The 7952-nt window shown below is 43.7% G+C and overlaps 1 long non-coding RNA gene across 1 annotated transcript; it reads right to left on the reverse strand.

The window, feature by feature from the left end:
- Positions 1–3942: 3942 nt before the first annotated feature.
- LOC135441834 (uncharacterized) lies at positions 3943–7252 on the reverse strand. Its single transcript, XR_010438569.1, has 3 exons — positions 5532–7252; positions 4063–4162; positions 3943–3986 (listed from the first exon to the last, which is right to left on the reverse strand). It is a non-coding gene; the product is annotated as an uncharacterized LOC135441834 (long non-coding RNA).
- Positions 7253–7952: the final 700 nt, after the last annotated feature.

Genomic DNA, 7952 nt, shown 5'->3' on the forward strand with positions numbered 1-7952 from the left:
TTTTTCCCTATGGTTTCCCTCCACATTCTCCAATTCTTTGCCCATTTTTTCCCCTTTTTTCTCCTAATTTTCCCCCATTTTTTTGCCCCTTTTTCTCCCTTTTTCCAACTTTTTCCCCTTTCCTCTCCCCATATTTTACCCCCATTTTCTCTTTTTTCCAAAGAATTGTTCCTTTGATCCCTTCCCCTCCCCTTTTTCCCTATTTTTTCCCAATTTTCCCATTTTTTTTATTTTGTCCCTTTTATCCATTTTTTCCCTTTCTTTTCCCTTTCATCCCCACATTTTTTCCTTTTTTTATTTTTTCCTTTCTTCCCCCACTTTTCCCATGTTTCTCCCAATTACTTCCATTTTCCCCATTGTTTTCCCTCTTTTTTTTGCCCCTTTTTTTCCCTAATTTTCCCCCCTAATTTTTCCCTACGTTTTCCCTCCTTATTCCCCAATCCTTTTCCCATTTTTTCCCTTTTCCCCCCTTTTTTTTCTCCTAATTTTCTCCCCATTTTTCCACCTTTTCCCCCCACATTTTTTCCTAATTTTTGCCTTATTTCCCCCTTTTCATTTTTCATTTTCCCCTTTGCTTCTCCTTTTTTTGCCACTCTGCACCAGCCCTGGAAGGTTCCAGAATGTTCCATTTCACCTCTGGAATTTTCCCCTTTTTCTTCTCCTTTTTCCTCCCCATTTTATCCCTTTTTTTCCCCCATTTTTTCCCTTCTCCCCCCATTATTCCAATTTTTTTTATCATTTTTCCCCTTTTTTCTCTCCATTTTTTTTTCCCATTTTTCCCCTTCTCCCCCCCACCATTATTCCCCTTTTTTTATCATTTTTTCCCCTTTTTTTTCTCCTCCCAATTTTTTTCCATTTTTTTCCCCTTCCCCCCCCCATTATTCCCATTTTTTTTACCATTTTTTCCATTTTTTCCCTTTCCTCCCCCCACCATTTTTCCTTTTTTCATTTTTTCTCCTTTTTTTCCCAATTTTTTCCCATTTTTTTTTTCCTTCTTCCCCCCCCCATTATTCCCATTTTTTAATCATTTTCCCTTTTTTCTCTCTATTTTTTCCCAATCATTTTCCCTTCCCCCCCATTATTCCCATTTTCCATTTTTTTACTCATTTTTTTCCCTTTCCTTCCCCCCACAATTATTCCCATTTTTTTACCATTTTTTTTTCCTTTTTTTTTCCATTTTTCCCTTCCCCTTCATTTTCCATTTTTCCCCTTCCCCCCCATTATTCCCATTTTTTACCATTTTTTTCCTTTTCCCCTTTTCCCCATTTTCTCCCTTCCCCCCCCATTATTCCATTTTTATCATTTTCCCTTTTTTCCCCTTTTTCCATTTTTCCCTTCTCCCCCATTTTCCCATTTTTCATTTTCCCCTATTTTTCCCTTTTCCCCTCTCCCCCCATTATTCCCATTTTTTATCATTTTTTCCCTTTTTTCCTTTCCCTTTTTTCCCATTTTTTCCCCTTCTCCCCCCATTATTCCCATTTTTTATCATTTTCCCTTTTTCCTTATTTTTTCTTCCATTTTTTTCCCTTTCCCCTCCCATTATTCCATTTTTTTACCATTTCCCTTTTTCTCTCCATTTTTTCCCATTTTTTCCCCTTCCCCCCCTCCCATTATTCCATTTTTTTCATTTTTTCCCTTTTTTTTCTTCCTTTTTCCCATTTTTCCCCTTTCCTTCTCCCCCCCATTATTCCCATTTTTATATCATTTTTTCCCCTTTTTTTCTTCCATTTTTTCCCATTTTTTCCCCTTCCCCCCCCCATTATTCCCATTTTTTTTCCATTTTTCCCCTTTTTTCCTCCATTTTTTCCCATTTTTTTCCCCTTCTCCCCCCCATTATTCCCATTTTTTATCATTTTTTCCCTTTTTTTCCTTCCATTTTTTCCCATTTTTCCCCTTCTCCCCCCCATTATTCCCATTTTTTACCATTTTTCCCTTTTTTCTCTCCATTTTTTCCCATTTTTTCCCCTTCCTCCCCCCCATTATTCCCATTTTTTATCATTTTTCCCTTTTTTCCTTCATTTTTTCCCCATTTTTCCCCTTCTCCCCCCCATTATTCCCATTTTTTTATCCATTTTCCTTTTTTTCCATTTTTCCCCATTTTTTCCCTTTCCTCTCCATTTTCCTTTTTCCTCCATTTTTTTCCCCCTTCCCCCCCCCCATTATTCCCATTTTTTATCATTTTTTCCCTTTTTTCCTTCCATTTTTTCCCATTTTTTTCCCCTTCTCCCCCCCATTATTCCCATTTTTTATCATTTTTCCTTTTTTCCTTCTTTTTCCTCCATTTTTCCCCTTCTCCCCCCCATTATTCCCATTTTTTATCATTTTTCCCTTTTTTTCCTTCCATTTTTCCTTTTTTTCCCCTTCTCCCCCCATTATTCCCATTTTTTACCATTTTTCCCCTTTTTTCTCTCCATTTTTTCCCCATTTTTTCCCCTTCTCCCCCCCATTATTCCCATTTTTTATCATTTTTCCTTTTTTTCCTTCCATTTTTTCCCATTTTTTCCCCTTCTCCCCCCCATTTTTCCCATTTTTTTACCATTCTTCCCCTTTTTTCCCTCCATTTTTTCCCAACTTTTCCCACTTCCCCCCACCCCATTTTTCCCTCTTTTATTCTCATTTTTTCCACTTTTTTTCCCACTTTTCTCCTCTTTTTTTTCCCCTTTTCCCCCTCATTTTTCCCTTTCTTTTGGTCATTTTCCCCCTTTTTTTTTCCATTTTTTCTCCCCACTTCTTCCCAATTTTTTCCACTTCTTTCCTCCCATTTTTTCCCCGTTATTTCTCTTTTTCTCTTTTTCTCCCATTCCCACCACTTTTTTTCCGAATTTTTTTTCACTTTTTTCCCCATTTGCCCCTTCCCCCCCCCCCATTTTCCCACGGCAAAACCGGGGCTGGAAATTTGGGAATTCCCAATCCCTGTGGGAAAACTGGGCTGGAAATTCGGGAAAACCTGACTGGAATTCCCGATTTTCACGGGAAAAACTGCAGCTGGAAATTTGGGAATTTCCCATTTCTGTTGGAAAATTGGGCTGGAAATTCAGGAAAATTTGGGGCTGGAAATTTGGGAATTCCCAATCCCTGTGGGAAAACTGGGCTGGAAATTTGGGAAAACCTGACTGGAAATGCAGAAATTCCCAATTCCTGTGGGAAAACTGGGGCTGGAAATGTGGGAAAATTGGGCAGGAAATGTGGAAATTCCCAATTTTCACAGGGAAACCAGACTGGAAATGTGGGAATTCCCAATCCTTGCTGGAAAATTTGGGATGGAAATGTGGGAATTTCCAATCCCTGTGGGAAAACTGAGCTGGAAATTCAGGGATTTGCCAATCCCTGCAGGAAAACCCGGCTGGAAACGTGGGAGTTCCCGATTTTCATGGGGAAACTGAGGCCGGAAACGTGGGAATTCCCGATTTTCCAGGGAAAGCCGGGGCAGGAAATGTGGGAATTTTTGGGAATTTGGGAATTGTTGGGAATTTGGGAGTTTTTGGGAAGTGTCACTCACGTCGGAGCCGCGTCTCCATCATGGAGCGCGAGCGCGGAGCCCCCGGGCCCGGGAGCCCAACGGGGACCCAGAGATCCAGCTGGGAATGAGTCAGGGAATGAGGGAATCCTGGGAATCCTGCGGGAATTCTGGTGGGAATCCTCTGATCCAGCTGGGAATTAATTCTGCGGGAATTCTCTGGTTCCGGTGGGAATTCTCTGCTCCAGGTGGGAATCCTCCGATCCAGCTGGGAATTCTGTGGGAATCCTGCGGAAATTCTGGCGGGAATTCCTTGGCAATCCTATGATCCAGGCGGGAATTCTGCGGGAATTCTGGTGGGAATCCTGCGGGAATTCTGCGGGAATTAATGCTGGGAATTCTACGGGAATTCTGGTGGGAATCCTGCGGGAATTCTGCGGGAATTCTGGTGGGAATTCTTGTGGGCTTGTGGGCGTGGCTACTTACAGGGGCGTGGTCTTTTTAGCCGGAAGTGGGCGCGGTGAAGGCACTGTGGGCGGAGTTTAACGTAAATTAATGATCTAATTTGCATATCGCTAGTAAAGCCCTATTTAAGCCCCGCCTACCTGGTTGGGCGCGGCGAACCTCGGCGAAATAACGCTGCAAACGCGGGAGGGGGCGTGGCTTAGAGCCCGGAGGGGCGTGGCTAAGACAGAGCTGCTCCAGCTGTGCCATATAAGAAGAAAGAGGCGGGCCTTAGGCAAAAGGGGGCGGGGTTTGTGAAAGGGGAGGATTTAGGTCAATTTTAGGGGAAATTTGAGCAAAAGTTTGGAGGAAATTTGGGAGACATTTGAATATTTTTAGGGTTTTGGGGCCTATTTGGTGGAATTTTGTCTGATTTTGGAAATTTTGGGTGAATTTTCATTAATTTTTGTTGATTTTTGCATCAATTTCATTAATTTTTAATGAATTTTCCTCAGGTGAATTTCTGCCATTTGCGTTCATTTTGTCTGACCTTTGTTAATTTTGGGTAATTTTTGGGTGATTTTTCTTAATTTTGGGTGGATTTTTGTACAGTTTGGTTAAATTTTCTTAATTTTGGGTAAATTTAGGGTGATTATTCTTAATTTTTTTTAATTTTTAAAATTTTGGGGTAAATTTTGGGTGATTTCAGTTCAATTTTGGTCAATTTTTGGGGTTTTTTTTCATTTTTTGCAAATTTTGGTAAATTTTGTGTCATTATCTTTTTTTTCTTGATTGAATTTTGTGTCATTTTCCTTAATTTCAGTCGATTTTTCTTAATTTAGGTGATTTTTATTACTTATGGTTGACGTTTCTCAGTTTTGCTTCATGTTTACTAATTTTTTTTATTTTTAGGTGATTTTTATTTATTTCGCTTGATGTTTCTCTATTTTGGTAGATTTTTCTTAATTTTTGTGTGATTTTTATTAATTATGGTTAATTGTTTCTTAATTTTGGTTGATTTTTCTTAATTTTGGGTGATTTTTGGGGTGATTCTTATTAATTATGGTTGATATTTCCTAATTTTGGTTGATTTTTAAAATTTTTACTGATTGTTTTTTTAATTTTGGTTGACTTTGGGCGTATTTTTATTAATTATAATTGCTTTTTCTCAATTTCGGTTGATTTATATTAATTATGGTTGATTCTTATTAATTCTGGTTGATTTTTCTTAATTTAGTTGAATTTTATGATTTCTGGTTGATGTTTCATAATTTTCATTGATTTTTGCTAATTTTGGGCAATTTCTTATTATTTATAATAAGAATTATTATTATAATTACATTAATTTTTATTGTATTTAATTAATAATAATTGTATTTAACATTATTATTTAATTTAATTTTATTAATTACATTAACTTTTCCTAATTTTGGGTGATTTTTAGGCTAAATTAAATGAAAATTTTGGGTGAAATAATCCAAATTTTGGCTCAAATCGCTCCAATTTAACCCCCATTCATTTCCCCCCCATCCCCATTCACTCCTTGCGCCCACTCCCATATAAGGCAAAAGGGGCGTGGCCATCCCGTTAAAGGGGCGTGTCCCGGAGGAAGCCCCGCCCCTTTTCTCACCTGCTGCAGGTCGGGGGGGGGGCAGGGCGCTCTCCAGGCGGAACAAAAATTCCAGGTAAAGGTTCCGGAGGGAGCGGCGGAAACGCGCACCGTACTCCTGAGGGGATCCAACTGGGAGGGACTGGGAGGGACTGGGATGGACTGGGAGGGACTGGAAGGGACTGGAAGGGACTGGGATCAAACTGGGAGGGACTGCGATCAAACTGGGAGGGACTGGGATAAACTGGGAGGGACTGGGATCAAACTGGGAGTTACTGGGATGAACTGGGAGGGACTGGGATGGACTGGGATCAAACTGGGAGGGACTGGGATAAACTGGGAGGGACTGGGATCAAACTGGGAGTTACTGGGATGAACTGGGAGGGACTGGGATGGACTGGGATCAAACTGGGAGGGACTGGGATCAAACTGGGAGGGACTGGGATAAACTGGGAGGGAACTGGGATGGACTGGGAGGGACTGGGATCAAACTGGGAGCGGATTTGGGGTTACTGGTTTATACTGGGAGGGACTGGGAGGGACTGGGAGGGAAATGGGATCAAACTGGGAGGGACTGGGAGGGGATTTGGGGTTACTGGTTTATACTGGGAGGAACTGGGAGGGACTGGGATCAAACTGGGATGGACTTTGGGGTTACTGGTTCATACTGGGATGGGGTTTGGGGTTACTGGTTTATACTGGGATGGGGTTTGGGGTTACTGGTTTATACTGGGAGGGACTGGAAGGGAACAAAGGGGAGACTGGGCCTTACTGGTTTATACTGGGAGATCACTGCAATGAACTGGGAGGGACTGGGATAAACTGGGAGGGACTGGGATAAACTGGAAGGGACTGGGATCAAACTGGGAGGGACTGGGATAAACTGGGAGGGGATTTGGGGTTACTGGTTTGTACTGGGAGGGACTGGAAGGGAACAAAGGGGAGACTGGGCCTTACTGGTTTATACTGGGAGATCGCTGGAATGAAGTGGGAGGGACTGGGATAAACTGGGAGGGACTGGGATCAAACTGGGAGTGGGTTTGGGGTTACTGGTTTATACTGGGAGGCACTGGAAGGGAACAAAGGGGAGACTGGGCCGTACTGGTTTATACTGGGAGATCGCTGGAATGAACTGGGAGGGACTGGGATCAAACTGAGAGGGACTGGGATCAAACTGGGAGGGACTGGGATCAAACTGGGAGGGGATTTGGGGTTACTGGTTTATACTGGGAGGGACTGGGATCAAACTGGGAGGGGATTTGGGGTTACTGGTTTATACTGGGAGGGACTGGGATCAAACTGGGAGGGACTGGGACAGACTGGGATGGACTGGGAGGGGATTTGGGCCATACTGGTTTATACTGGGAGGAACTGGGAAGGACTGGGATCAAACTGGGACGGACTTTGGGGTTACTGGTTTGTACTGGGAGGGGTTTGGGGTTACTGGTTCATACTGGGATGGGGTTTGGGGTTACTGGTTTATACTGGGAGGCACTGGAAGGGAACAAAGGGGAGACTGGGCCTTACTGGTTAATACTGGGAGATCGCTGGAATGAACTGGGAGGGACTGGGATAAACTGGGAGGGACTGGGATGGACTGGGAGTGGATTTGGGGTTACTGGTTTATACTGGGAGGGACTGGGAGGGACTGGGAGGGAAATGGGATAAACTGGGAGGGGATTTGGGCCATGCTGGTTTATACTGGGACAAACTGGGAGGGACTGGGATCAAACTGGGAGGGACTGGGACAAACTGGGAGTGAGTGGGAGGGGATTTGGGGTTACTGGGATGAACTGGGAGGGACTGGGATCAAACTGGGAGGGACTGGGATGTTACTGGTTTAAACTGGAAAGGGTTTTGGCCATACTGGGAGGGACTGGGATAAACTGGGAGAGACTGGAAGGGACTGGGAGGGATTGGGATCAAACTGGGACCGACTTTGGGGTTACTGGTTTGTACTGGTTTGGGGTTACTGGCTTGTACTGGGAGGGGCTCTGGGGTTACTGGTTTGTACTGGTTTGGGGTCTGGGGTTACTGGTTTGTACTGGTTTGGGGTTTGGGGTTACTGGTTTGTACTGGTTTGTACTGGAAGGCCTCTAGGCCCCGCCCACTTCCCAGGATTCCCAGCACCTGCTCCCGGAAGTGCTCCTCGGCCACGCCCACCAGGGGGCGGCCCTGCAGCGTCTGAGGGGGTTGGGCCAGAGTCAGACCACGCCCCCTTTGCCCATATATGGGTGTGGGGCTGGAAATGGCCATCCCAGTACAAACCAGTAACCCCAAACCCCTCCCAGTACAAACCAGTAACCCCAGACCCCATCCCAGTACAAACCAGTAACCCCAACCAGTAACCCCAACCCCCTCCCAGTACAAACCAGTAACCCCAAACCCCAAACCAGTACAAACCAGTAACCCCAAACCCCTCCCAGTACAAACCAGTAACCC

Source organism: Zonotrichia leucophrys, unplaced genomic scaffold (genome assembly GCF_028769735.1).
Source record: "Zonotrichia leucophrys gambelii isolate GWCS_2022_RI unplaced genomic scaffold, RI_Zleu_2.0 Scaffold_575_32122, whole genome shotgun sequence".
NCBI lineage: Eukaryota > Metazoa > Chordata > Aves > Passeriformes > Passerellidae > Zonotrichia > Zonotrichia leucophrys.